The following is a 15,502-nucleotide window of genomic DNA, read 5'->3' on the forward strand; positions in this document are numbered from 1 at the left end:
ACTTTTTAGCACTTTAGTTAAGAGTTTTATGCTACGTCGTACTACTGACTTTAAAATGCGAAACCAGGCTTGACAGGAGAGGGTGTACCGCTCACTTTTTGGCAGACTCGTAATACCGGCACTATGCAAGTCCCATTGAAAAAATAGGATACGCAATTTACGTAAGCGGATTTGCGATATTTCCAAGTCTAGTTAAGGTAGAAAAAATCCTATTGGCTGATTGGATCAGCCAATAGGATTGAGGTGGCATTCTATTGGCTGTTTCAATCAGCCAATAGAATGCCAGCTCAATCCTATTTGCTGATTGCATCAGCCAATAGGATTTTTTCTACCTTAATTCTGATTGGCTGATAGAATTCTATTATTAATGCTGCAAAAACTTTTTAAGTGTGCTCTATAATTTTAATATACGGAGCAGAGAGTGCTATTCATAAGCTCATATTTCTTTTATTACAAGTGGTTAGTTAAGTGTTTTGCTCAAGAGCAATTAAAAATACCACTCAGAGTCAGCCAGTCGATTGGCCGTAAAGACTCCTGCATCACTAGGAGGGTGTTGACTTTTAGAACTTTACTCCTCTTCTCAGCTCACGCTTGTCGGTGTTTGTTGCTGAATTATGCAGCTGTGTTTTTTGTTAACTCTGTTATACCCGAGTGATTTTAATTGTAATACATTCTTTTAATCTGCTGGAAGTCTCTCCGGTCCCTTCTATATACCAAAATGTTTTACATAGGCTTTTAAACAAAGAGCTAATTCATAGCTCTAGCGAGTGTGAGTACATCTCCATTCCTCTGTTTATTGTTATTCCTAAACAGGACTTCACTAATATTATCTGTTTCCCTTTCTTTTAAGGGCACCCACACAGAATAAGTCTGGACTTATATCCTATCTCTGTGCACTTATAACACATTTCTTTTTTGTATTTGTATTTATTACTTTGTGTTTTATAAATAAATAATAGAAACTAACCATTAAATCCCTTTTAAGATATCTACAGTACTTTAAACAATATGCATTGTACATGAAAAAGCATATAATTTAAACATTGACCCCTAATCAGCCATAACATAAAACTAACTGTAGAAGCTAAAGCCCTACACATAAATATTCAATATTAAAAATTATGCATTGTTATGTAGAATGCATAATGTTTAAATATTTTTTAATAAAAATTAAAATGTAATTAATGTTGTTTGTTTTTTTTAATTTCTAATTAAATACAGTATTATTAATGTTATAGGTCTACATAACTGCATGCCTGTTATGTAAAAATATTATTTCATGATACTGACTGCTATAACATACATATATACTAACATATATACTATATATCTATGTTATCACTAATAAACACAACAAGCTGTACTGCCACTTTAAACCACTTTAGGACAATGCCCTACAAAAGGCCGTTTTAAGGGCTATTGTAATTTATTTTAGTGTTGGGGTTTAGGGTTTTATTTTGTTTTGGGTGGGCTTTTTATTTTATGGGGCATGTAGTTTAGTGTTAGGTATACCGTTTTTTTTATTTTGGATACTGTAGTTTATTTTTTGTAACTTACCTTTTTTATTTTTTTATTTAACTTACATTTATTTTTTTATTTTTTTTGTAACTTATAGGGGTTAGTGTAGAGGGAGTTTTGGTTATAGGGGGGCTAGGAGTTAGGTAAATTGCATTTGGGGTCTGGCAGGTTAGGTTTGTTATTTATTTAGATTTTTTTATTTCTAAGTTAGTAGGTTTAGTTTAGAGGGGGTTAAGTTAATTTGGGGTATGTGGCTGCATAGGGGTTAATAGTTAGATATTTGTGGTGGGTATATGGTGGCATATGGGTTAATAGTTACATACTTGTGGTGGGTATATGGTGGCATAGGGGTTAATAGTTAGATAATTGTGGTGGGTATTTGGCGGCATAGGGGTTTATAGTTAGTTACTTACGGTGTGTATGTGGCGGCATAAGGGTTTATAGTAAGAGGCATAGTTAACAATTAGTTTATTGCAGTGGGTATATGGCAGTTTAGAGGTTAATAGTTAGTGAATTGCAGTGGATATGTGGTGGCATACGGGTTTATAGTTAGAGACAGAGGGGTTAATAGTTAGTTTATTGAGGTGGGTATGTGGCGGTTTAGAGGTTAATAGTTAGGGACTTGTGGTGAGTATGTGGTGGCATAGGGGTTTATAATTAGATTATTGCGGTGGGTATGTGGCAGCATAGGGGTTAATAGAATAGTACTTGCAGTGGGTATGTGGTGGTTTAGATCTTTATTAATTTAGTGTTAGTTTGCAATCGTGGGTTAGTTCGGTTTAGGTATTAGGATTAGCGATTAGGCAGATGGCAGTAATATTCAAGTGATCCTTTACTGTACATCACCAATATAGTCGGCGTTGCTGGGTGTTGTCAGCATCGCCAACTAATGGCATGTATAAAAAATGCCTTTCGGCAATGAAGCAATGAGGCAATGAATCATAAGGGGCCTTTGTGTGTACTACCACTCTTCCCTACCCTCCCCTTAAACACACAAATTAAATCAACCTTCCTGTTTTTTGCCTTGTCATAGAAAAATAAAAATATAGATTTTGATAGCACATAAGAACCACAGGCCCACCAAGTATACCAAAAATGTCCTAAAAGTGTAAACCTGTTTAGTTAGTAGTATATCCTTATGCTTATCCCAGGCATTCTTGGATTATTTCTTTTTTTAATGTGACAAATATTTTTTCACACTAAATGATCTTCCTCTCCCCCCTCATACCCTTGATGGGTTGGAGAGAAGGAGCTTGCTCTTTCCTTAACCCTTTTTTTATGTCTTGTAACCTCTCCTTCTAATTTTGTCTTCTTGTTTTTAACCATCTACAAACTACACCTCAAAATTATAACAAACTTTAATTTATTTTGCTGCTCCAAGAGACCCACTGGGTGGCTTAGATGCCATCCCCCCTACATATCAAGCTGTATCTAGTAGTAGTAGGATCTGGTCCTTATTGTAAAAACATCAAAGGATGTTTCACTCCTTATACACTGTGATATTGCATGTGAAAGGTTAACTGTTGAGCCTGACCCACAAGGACTTTTTGTTATTGCTGTATATAAACTTGATGGAATGCTATACACCCTAGCATCTTGCTATGGCCCTAATTCTAGATATATTTGTTCCCTTCACAGATTATTACTCAGATTAAATAATCTGAAGCAGAGCCATCTACTGTTAGCGGGAAACTTTAATACGTTAACTGCTTCCCCACCATTATTAAAAATTACTAAAAATTTCTGTTCTTTGTTTGCTCTGTTTGGTGATACTTTTATTCTACTGCCATATACTACACATATTATTCTCAAGTCCATTGTTCCTACTCAAAATGATGCATGGATTCCCCCTTTGTACATGGTCAGACCATGACCCTGTTTATATCCATTTCTCCCTACTTAACTCAACTGTATCTAGACAAAGTGCAGCTACTAGACATCTTATTGTCTACTCCAAACATTATAAGCAAATGCTCTATGGAGATTAAGGCCTTTTGTTATGATAGGTGTTTGTCTATGAGAGCGATTTCAAAAGAATGTTGGCTGCGCGTGCAGCCAAAAGAATCCACCTGGATGCAGCTTTGACCCCCACATCCCTAAACAATAAAGTAATTAACCCCTAATCCGCATATAACATAATTAAAATATTAACCCCTTAATCGCCAACCACCCACATCACAATAAACCTAATTAACCTATTAACCCGTAAACCGCAAAACCCCAACATCACAAAAAAACTATTTAACCTATTAACTGTTAAACTGCCAACCCCCCACATCGCAATATACCTAATTAACCTATTAACCCCTAAACCACAAAAAACCCACGTCACAATAACCCTAATTAACCTATCAACCCCTAAACCGCCAACCCCCCAAAATCTCAATAACCCTAATTAATATATTAACCCTATACCGCCAACCCCCCCCCCACAATTCAAATAACTAATTTAATTGCTAAACCCCCTAACCTAACACCCCCTTAATTAACCACAATTACTACTAAGTTACAATTAAAATTAAAAAAAAACTAACATTAAATTACAAAAAATAAAAAGTCTAACATTACAGAAAAAAATAAACAGAAAAATAAACAAAATGATCAAAAAAAAAAAATTATACCTAATGCCTATGAAAATAAAAAGCCGCCCAAAATAAAAACACCCCCTAATCTAAACTACCAATAGTCCTTAAAAGGGCCTATTACTGGGCATTGCCTTAAATTAAACAGCTCTTTTTACCTCTTAAAAATACTAAGTCCCCCTAACAGTAAAAAAAACCCCACCCACCAAACCCCCCAAAATAAAAAATCCTAACACTAAAAAAAAACTAAACTACCCATTGTCCCTAAAGGGGCTTTTGTATGGGCATTGTCCTTAAAAGAACATTCAGCTCTTTTACTGCCCTAGAAAGGGCAATCAGCTCTTCTTCAAGTCCCAAAAAACCTTAATCTAAAAAAACACCCCAAAAATTAAATAAAAAGCCTAAACCTAAGCCCCAAATAGGTACTCACTGTTCCTGAAGTCTGGCGGAGAAGGTCTTCTTCCAGATGGATCCATCATCTTCTATCTTCATCCGGAGTGAAGGCAGCATGAAGCGAAGGTGCGGAGCTGTGTTCCTGATGCCTCGATAGGCAGTCCAGTAAAAAAAAACCCCACTCACCAAACCCCCCAAATTAAAAAAAATAGCACTAAATAAAACTAAACTACCTATTGCCCCTAAAGGGGCATTCATATGGGCATTGCCCTTAAAAAGGCATTTAGCCCTTTTACTACCCTTAAAAGGGCAATCAGCTCTTTTTCAAGCCCAAAAAAACCCTAATCTAAAAAAACAAAAAACAAAAATTAAAATAAAAAAAGCCTAAACCTAAGCCCCAAATAGGTACTCACTGCTCCTGAAGTCCGGCAGAGAAGGTCTTCTTCCAGAAGGATCCATCATCTTCTATCTTCATCCAGAGTGAAGGCAGCGCAAAGCGGAGGTGCGGAGCTGTGTTCCCGATGCCTGGATCCTCAATGGCGGTCCTCGGCGGCGTGTCCGATTGAATGCAAGGTACACCCTATTTATTGGGGTACCTTGCATTCCTTTTGGCTGAAATTTTGAAATCAGCCAATAGGATGAGAGCTACTGAAATCTTATTGGCTGATTTGAACAGCTAATAGGATTTCAGTAGCTCTAATTCTATTGGCTAATTTCAAAATTTCAGCCAATAGGAAGGCAAGGTGCCCCAAATTGATTTTTGTACCTGCATTCAATCTTCAGTGTACAACGGACATCGGATGAAGAGGAGCCTCTATGCCACCGAAGAATGCTGCTGCCGAGGACCGCTGCCATTGAGGACCGCCGCTGGGGATCCTGGCATCGGGAACACAGCTCCGCACCTCCACTACGTGCTGCCTTCACTCCGGATGAAGATAAAAGATGATGGATCAGTCTGGAAGAAGACCTTCTTCGCCGGACTTCAGGAACAGTGAGTACCTATTTGGGGCTTAGCTTTAGGCTTTTTTATTTTAATTTTTGAGGTTTTTTTTTAGATTAGGGTTTTCTTGGGCTTGAAAAAGAGGTGATTACCCTTTTAAGGGCAGTAAAAGAGCTGAATGCTGTTTTAAGGGCAATGCCATACAAATGCCCCTGAGAGGCAATGGGTAGTTTAGTTTTTTTTAGTGTTAGGTATTTTTATTTTGGGGGGTTTGGTAGGTGGGGGTTTTTACTGTTAGGGGTACTTAGTATTTTTTAGAGGTAAAAGAGCTGTTTAACGTAGGGCAATGCCCTACAAAAGGATGTTTTAAGGGCTATTGGTAGTTTAGTATTAGATTATGGGGTGTTTTTATTTTGGTGGAATTTTTTTTATTTTTTATAGGGGTATTAGTTTAGGTTTAATTTTTTTATTTTGGATAGCTTTGTTTATTTTTTTTCTGTAATTTTACTTTTTTTATTTTTTGTAACTTTAGCTTGGGGGTTTGTATTTTTTAAACATAGACTGCCCTCTAGGCAGGCTTATCGCCGAGTGGGTAATAAAGGAATTATCTATCTTTTTAAACAACAAAAATTCTGGCGTTGACTGTCACTTTAAGTGAGGAATTTAACACATCCATGCTATTGAACATGCAGATGTTATCACATCCTAGACTATTGCTCAGGTAGTGTCCCAGTACAAGTTTGTGGTAAGTAGGGCCTTTCAGACTTTGATTCCTGCTTATTTTTTTCTGACATTGGTGTAGATGCGGGCCCGCCAGGAAAATGGTGTACTATTTGTTACAGCTATATATATAAATCTTGAGCTTTATTCAACATACATTGTACTGTGCACCACAAGGAAATCTATTATGTGAGGAATTTAACACATTCATGTTATTGAACATGCAGGTGTTGGCACTCCTTAGACTATCAGGCAATAATAAAATAACTTTCCATTTGTTATAAGAGCACAAAAATAGAATTGCTCTTGATGGATGCTAACATTTTGCACTCCACTTGTAATCTAGGCCTTTATATGTAATTAAAAATTTTGTTTAATTTCCTTTAACATATAGGGGCATATTTATCAAAGCGTCAACTGAAAATATGCTTGAATCCCGCATCGTATTTGTCGCGAGATTGATCTGCCATAGTTAACAAAGAGCCAAGATCGTCAAATGTTGAAATGTGTGAAAAAATATACGCTCCCGCAATCTCAATCCGACGCAGATCAATGCTTGCGTCATTAAAGATGTTTCAAATTCAGATTTGACTCTATTTTAACCTTTTTTCAAATTTATCAAACATTTAACTGGTACGCTCGCGTCTATTCCGACGCAGCATACCTAGTTTTCAATCCACCACCCTTAAGGCCTTGGATGCCATAGAACTCAATGGGAGTCTGAAAACACAGAAAGCTTATGTTCAATGTTGCAAAATAATGAAGTATATTACATTATAAAAGTAAATTAGAAACTCTATTAAAATTGTATACCCTTTCTAAATCAAACAATGTTATTATTATAGTAGATATAGGGATAAAAATGAAAAATACATTACTACTTATGGATTATGTTACAAATTTGTCTCTCATTACAAAGCAAGGGGACAATATTTCTCCAAATTTATTGCAAAGTGTTGCCCCAAACTTGTTGCACTAATAGATATAGAGATAAAAATGAAATAAATACACAACATAATATAGCTAACTTCCTTTTTTTTTTTGTGAAAAATCTATGTGCACCATTTTTAAGCCATGTAATACAAGTCCCACTCTCCACTACGCACCAATTTTGATGCAACACTTTTCGCACCAATTACCAAACTCCTATAACTCCTAAACAACCCACACACTAGTGAATTTTTCAACCACTTTTGATTGGAATATGCATAATCACATGATTTATGACATCAGCCAATATGATCCAAATATACATTTTAAACTATCACTAAAGAATCAAATTGCTTGATACTTGTGTCATTGATCACTCATCAGAACTTGTAAGTGCCATTTGTTACATTGTGTATCATACTTTGAAAGTATGTATATGTGAAATTAGTATTAAAGATAAACATTGATGCTGACAATGCCTGACATTAGGACACACTGTGTAATATTTTAGACAATGATTTTAAAATTCGAATTGATGTTTGATTCAATATAATCTTAAGCTGATAGCTCAAAGGGATAGCCCACATAACATTAAACTGTCATGATTCAGATACAGCAGAAATTAAAATCACCTCTTTACTGTCATGCTATTTTCAGTGTATGTCTTCCTTTTCTTGAATTCATGTTTTAGTAAGAAATATCATCTTATATGCCAGCCCATTTTATAACAGCTGTGTAGGGGTGGTTTTTAAAACTAGATTGCAATCAGGAGGGGTTACACAGGTACAGAGAGAAAACTGGCCCAGCTCTTAAAATATCCATTGATTGCAAATAAATACATATGATACCCTGATTACATGCTATATTCACAATTATTTCTGCTCAGAATAATAAAAAAAAAATAACACTATATACATATAGTGGTATAAACACAGAGATATGACAGACAACATTGTTTAGAACAAAAAAAAGGAACTTAAAGACATGTAAATATGTTTGCACGATTTCTGACAAAACACACACACACACACACATATACACATACTGTATGTATATATATATATATATATATATATATATATATATATACAAGTATGTGCAAAGATATATGTACAAATTCTAGCATTAATAATCATTTATAAAAAAAAAACATGAGATAAAAGCATATCATTACTTCTAGAAATACAAATACACATTAACTTATGTGAAAGTATCATATAACAAATAAATATAAAAATAACTTTCTATGAGATATTGTTTGTTGAGGTATAAATCTATCTATCTCTTGGACATTAACAGATGAAAAATAAAAGATTAGCTTTAGAGAAATGTGCATGTTCATGGACAGTAATGAAATGGTATAAATAAAGTTGGGAAAAATCCAAATAACCGCGTCATCAAAGACTGTTAGTTAACAACAGTACGATGCTCATCGTGCCGTTCTTGACGCGCATGTTTTTTTTATAAATAAGGGTATTGTATGTGGATCCGCGTCAGCAATGTCTGGCGATGTCTGGAGAGCATATTGACACCGGCGAATGCACCGATATTGACGTTTTGATAAATATCCCCCATAGGGCTCTACTTTTGAAACTTCAAATGCAGTTTTAGAGTCTTTGCAAGCCTGCAACAGCAGATTAAGAAGCAACAATTCATAGACTGCTGTTTCCTTACCTCTTCACCATCTCAGAAGTGTCAGAATTAAAAATCATGGACTTATTTGCTTGTGGTAAATAACTACCCCTGCTCCTGCATTATTTTTTAGGGGTAAGATTACATAAGAGAGTTCCTGTGCAATCTTAACTTTCATTATAAATACTAGAATTACTGGGGGCAAGCTCAGATGAAAAGATTCTATGCCCGGAACCCCGTCTTCTCATAGCTTTTTAAATGAGGACCAAAATGTTGAAACAAAGCATGTAAGTTACATGCATAACCTGTAAGTTAATTAGGTTTCAGAACTAGAATATATAGACCACCATCTATTTACAGCATTGTCACAAAGGGCATGGCTTTTCTACAATTCTACAGGAAAGAACAAAATACTAGGATATGAGAATTACATTTTTACTCATTGAGATTTTATTTTTATGCTTGGCAAAGCCTTTAAAATATGTTTGCTCAAATCAATACAATCCAACATTTTGCAGCTTTTACAAATGTCAATCCATGTAGTACTTCATCTTAAAGTGAATTATCTTTCTCTTTAATATCAATTATTCTCATACAGAACAATTTAATGACACTCTGGCCGTGCCACTATCATTTGTCCTTGGATAGTTTGACCCTTTTAACTTAAAAGTTCTATGTCTTCATGCATTGTACAATAAATTTTCTACCATGTGCACCAACTAATTGTACTCCTTTTGTATTCCCCATCTAGTATATGGTCTTTCATTTTACTTTCACCTCCATTTAAGCATACATGACCTATGTATGTAGTAATTTGCATTAAATAATACCAGCAAAGTACAGGGTTATTTTTTTATGTAAGTGGTTGGAATGTATGTTTAAGGGCAAATAGCTTTGCTAGCTGCAAATCAAAATTATATAAATTACATTAAGACCATGCTAAGTTTTTCAGAAAGGATATATTCCTTCATGTAAAGGATCTTCAAATAAAAGGTGCTTTTTTAAAAAGCAAAAATAAATACAATGTGAAATATTGAAATGGAATTTACAATGAATAACTAAGAAGTATATGTGTTGTATAAGAAAGGTATTTGTGAAGTTCCAATGCATTAAAATAAAGCTTGCAAAAGGTTATCTAAACTGCAATTATACTTTTTTTTTCATAGTAAATACTGTACATATTTGAGAGTTCAGATGTCTGCGTAAATATGTAGATAAGGAATTATTTAAAGGGACATGAAACCAAAAAATTTTCTTTCATGATTTAAGTAGAGCATACAACATACAATTTTAAACAACATTGTAGTTTACTTCTGCTAGCACATTTGCTTCATTCTCCTGGTATCATTTGTTGAAGGAAAAGCAATACTACTGGTTTCTAACTGAACTTATGAGGTGAGCCAATGACAATAGGCAAATATAAATGCAGCCACCATTCAGCAGCTAGCACCCAGGTGCGTTGCTGCTCCTGAGCTTACCTAGATGAACCCTTCAAGAAAGGATAATAAGAAAAAGAAGCAAATTAAATAATAGAAGTACACTGGAAATCTGCTTAAAACTGTATATTCTGTCTGAATCATTAATGTCTAAGAATGACTTTACTGTCTCTTTAATCCTTATATCTGTAATAAAAGACAATGATAATTTATTAAAAACTAGTAGCAACCACCTATTAAAAATGATAATTGTGATGGTGATAATACTTCTTACATATGCAATTTAAATCTACATAAGATCTCTAATGACACATTGTAAAATTGACTCAGAAAATCTTAACCTAGATCACACTTATTCCAAATTTAAATTTGCTAGGGTGACAAAATCAAGCCATACACAAAAGTGATAAATAAAAAGATGTGTGCCTCACAGTCCCCAATGTGGAATTATACTGCTGGGCGGCGCAGGCGAAATATGTACTAGATTATATCACAGGACAATCCCGCTTTGTGATAACTAACCTGGAACAGCAGGTTGTCGAACCTTGGACACTAGCTGCACTGCCATTCCTGACTACTGACAAAACAGACAAAATACTGAATGGCTACCCACTCATACAACAACCTCTTAAAGCATGGGAAAAACTCTGTAAACGATTACACTGCCAACACGAACTCAGTAAGTACATTCCACTACAGGGAAACCCTGACTTCCTACCGGGTATGACTACAAAGGTATTTAGGGAGTGGAAGACCTTGGGACTGGATAGGATATCTAAAGTCCTTGACAGAGATGGAAAAACGATACACACTTTTGCACATCTTCAAGAGTCCTACACTCTCCCCCACACACATCACTTCGCATATCTACAGGTAAAACATTATCCGGCTGAAGTACTTAGGAGGTCAGAGGTCCCTGAAGAAACTAAGGGGGTAGAACAAATTTGCCACTTGTACACACAGGGGATTACATGTATCTCCCCTATCTACAAAGTGTTGCAGGCGCCAGATAACATAAACACGACAACTCATATAAGCGCAAAATGGACCGAGATACTGGGAACACAAATAAATGGGGAGCAGGTTCAGGAGAGCATTCAAAAAGTAAGGAAAGCCACATTATCAATGGATCTTAGAGAAACGCATACTAGAATGCTCGAATTAGCCTACATTACTCCAAAACTCTATAGAAAATGGGAAACTGAACACACTGGGAACTGTCCTAGATGCACGCAGACTCAGGCAGACTTAATGCACATGCTTTGGTCCTGCCCCAAATTGACCAAGTTCTGGGGCATTATACACCACTGGCTAAAGACCTTAAACATTTCAATAGGCACACTCACACCCCTAATGATCACGCTACTAGACTGTCAAAACCTAGATAGAAACACAACGGCATTTGCACACAATGTCATACTGTTAGCTAGGAAAATTATCTTTCGAAAATGGAGAGACAGTGAGCCACCAACACTAACGCAATTAAAAAAAGAAATACTTACACAACTCTTGTATGAACAAGTAGACACTATGGGAGACATTGCCACAAGTACTGCCCGATTTATGAAGAAATGGGGAGTGTATATTCAGACTCTAGAAACCTCACAACAAGTGAAGATACTAACACCTATACGCAACTCAGAATACATTCTAGAAGCACAGGTTAGAGGCAAGTGGAGACTGGATTTTGAATGATACAGTAGCTACTCGTAATTCTGTAGGAAGAGATATTGAGAGGAGAATCTGACACCCCGGGGAGGAGGAGTGGACTAGTTGGTCGTAATGTATTTTTAGAAAATGTGGGGGGACATGCGAGGGCATATACGACTGCGGGCATCCACTTTTACTGTTGCTCTTACTTGGGCATCCTTTAATACCTCAATTTTATTGCGATGTATGTAAAAATGTATTTTTCTGAATCAGTGTCTATCGTGAGAGAAGATGTATGTAACATGTCCTCCCCACGAAATAAATAATAAAAAAAAAAAAGATGTGTACAGTAATACAGAAATTAAAACATTGTTATATGAGTTGTGTAGAAGAAAAAATACACACAAACATACACAAAGTGCAAAAACAAATTGTACTACTATACCAAAACCAATATATTTTGGGGTCAAATGCACTAATGCGTCAGAGTTGCCAGACTTTCTGCTTGAGGTACTCTAATCTCAAGGGACTGCTCCAGGACTGGTCAATGGTCCAAGGTTCTCTCAGGATCTTCAGACTGCTGGGCTCACAAATTTCCACTCTGCCTGTCTAAAACTGTTGCCCCTCTCCAAAGGTCCAGTCATGGCCGACCCTCAGAACTGCTGTTTCCACTCTCAGCAGTCTATATGCACTATTTCCATATTAACATTATTAGCTAGGCCAGTCCCTCCTCCAGCCAACTCAGGGTGTCTCTTTGGGGGTATGGAGTTCTTGGCACCTTGCTTTCTAATGGCTGGCCATATACCTTTTGATTTGAATTCTCACAGATTTGTGAGACCAGCTGTCCATAAACATATCTTATTGTTTGGCTTCCTTTCTGGCATATAAATACATTAAATATATACTTTATTGAGAACTGTAGGGAATGAATGTAAAAAAAAAACAGGGATTTTCTGTAGCTTCAGGAAATTGGTAGACCCAATAAAAATAAATCCTGTAGCACGATCTAGGCCAAATCACTAAAGTTGTAGTTATCCACTTGTGTCTAAATGTCACCCTATCACTTCCAAGTCCTGCCTTCTAGAATAAACAAACAAAAACAATGAAAACAAAGACAAAAATAACCCACTGTAACCACACAATCGCTACTAAATTTTAAACTAAACTTATAAATCTTACACTTTCCCTCTTTATCCTAAACATTTAAATTAAAATAGACTAAAAATCTCACAATACAGTTGTATAAATACATTTTAAAAACTGCAAATAAGAATACTCCTTTACTGGAATCTCATTTACATACTCCAAAAATATATATGGATAAAATTATCAAGAGCTTTATTGGTTTACAAAGATGTATACATACATATACTGTATATATAATGTGGGTTCCCATAGGGTTAACCTCCACACAACATGCTCTTTATTTTAACCAATCAATGAGATCCTGTTGCTTTTTAACAAACACAGGTGCACAGTCCTTTAGCTATGATTACGGCCTGAGGGCCGAAACATGTTAGCGGACTTTCGTGTTGTTGTGTGTCTGTGCTGACCCCTGGAATGCTTTTATGTTTTGCACAATAAAGATGAAGTTTTATTCACATAGACCGTTATCTGCATAATCTTTTCCTTGGCTGTGTGTTTATATTTGGGCTGCAGTAACGGTCTAAGGAATCTAAGCTCCAAAGTTCACAGAGGTTTTTTCAAGCTGTGTAGATCTTCCTTTGGATTGGTCCATGGACACCACATGGTGAGAGAGAACTGGAACACACCCCCTCCCGCATAGTGGGACGCTCTGCCGAAGACGCTGCAGCATTTGGATCAAGCCAGCTCTGGGAATATGATTTCTAAGGGACGCTGATCACACACATCAGACGAAAGGCTAATCGGTGCACCCGTGTGGTGGTGAGTAGAGGCGGTAGTGCCTCTTGGGAACACGGTTTCCCCCTGATAATTACCTGATACCTGTGTGTGGTAAAAGTATGTATAACCCTGCTGTTCTCAAGAGCTGTGAAATAATATGCTGCAGTTTATCGCTAATGCACAGTGAGCTTGTATAGGGGGAATTTTGCTGGATCAGTATTGCTTTGATCAGTCTTTGAGCTGTGATATGTTTCTCTGTTAACCCATTGGTTTTTGAACGTTTATCCTCCGGAGCCAGAACTTTCTTCATGTATTTACATTTGGACATTTTTGGATGTTGCAGTTAACTTTACTTTACTTTCTCAATATTAAGTGCTTTTCCCAGTTGCACTTTACTGTTTTCATCCGTTATCCTGAGCAGTCCTGTATCTTTCTCCATGGAGGTCACACATTTTTATTCTTTATTGCCTACATCTGAAAGAGACTGTACTTCTAATGAAATTGAAAGAATTTTTTCAACAGATAAATCTAACTATTCATTATCAGCCTTATTTGAAGAATTGGAGAAGCTTTTGATAAGGGAGCATAAGCTCCAATGGGACATATGGACATTAGAGACTTACCTTAAATTAAAAATTATACCACGTGGGTTGAGACTGAGTAAATTCCCTACGTTTGATGTTACTGATATTGTATTTATTAATGCCTGGAACGATATTCTATCTGACTGTTCAATACATTTAATGATGTTATTGATATCTTACAAATCAAATCTACTCAAAAATATTAGAGAGGAGATAGGTGAATTACAAACTGAGATGAATTCAAGACAGCTAGAAGCTAGTTTTGCTAAATTTGATGCTATTCTTAAAACTGTGGTAGCAGTTATATATTATTACAGTAATAATTCTGTTTATGTTTGGAAACGCTCTGATAAGGCTACATTCAGAAGACAGGGCAGGGGAAGGTCTAGAAATAGACGGAATAACAGTAACAATAGGGCTAAAGGTCAGACATCTACACATAATTCAGAGATTAAAAGGGTAACTTACTCTGACACTGACTTTAAATCAGGGGAGGATACTGGTGCGTCTAGTGGAGATGAGCGTCCTAGAAGTATTCTTAAAAATGGTCAGTCATCTGTAGCACATAATACTAATGTTTCAATTTCCTCAGACCAACAGCATTTGCAAGTGGCCACTAATAGAATACAATATACTGAGTCTAACAACTCTGCCTCTAATTATGTTGAAGAAAGTATTGATACGATGGCAACTCAAGCACAGGTATCTGCAGATGATCAGAGGAAAATGGAACAGGTTTTTTCTCTTCCTCCCCAACGCACCGGGATAGGACAGGTGAACCAGGGGCATTATCAGTTGAGGGGTCAGAGAGGGAAACAGAAGTACAAATAAATAATGTTATAAATCTGTCTAAATTCACACTCACAGATTCCCAAATTTCACTTCTGAGCCGAGGCCTTAATTTTGCTCCTACAAATCACTTTAACATTTTTAATACCATCCTCGATGTAAATAAATTAATACATAATATGACTTTTCAGAAACATTTTTTTACTGAATCACATGAGTATGCAGGCAATAGAGTGGACTCTGACTTGAATGTATCTATTCAAGGTCTGCGTACCAGTAAATTGACATTTAATGAGACCTGTGATGTAGTTAATATGGAAAGTTTGTCTAGGGAGGCTTTGAATTACACTAGCAAAGAAAGTACTAATGCTTCTAGTAGTTTTCAGAATAAATCTATGTTTTACCCTATCCAGTCAAGGGGTAACACTCTGGCAACCTTTTTCAAGCGTGTAGAGCGCGACCTAG

This window comes from Bombina bombina, chromosome 2, assembly GCF_027579735.1.
Source record: "Bombina bombina isolate aBomBom1 chromosome 2, aBomBom1.pri, whole genome shotgun sequence".
NCBI lineage: Eukaryota > Metazoa > Chordata > Amphibia > Anura > Bombinatoridae > Bombina > Bombina bombina.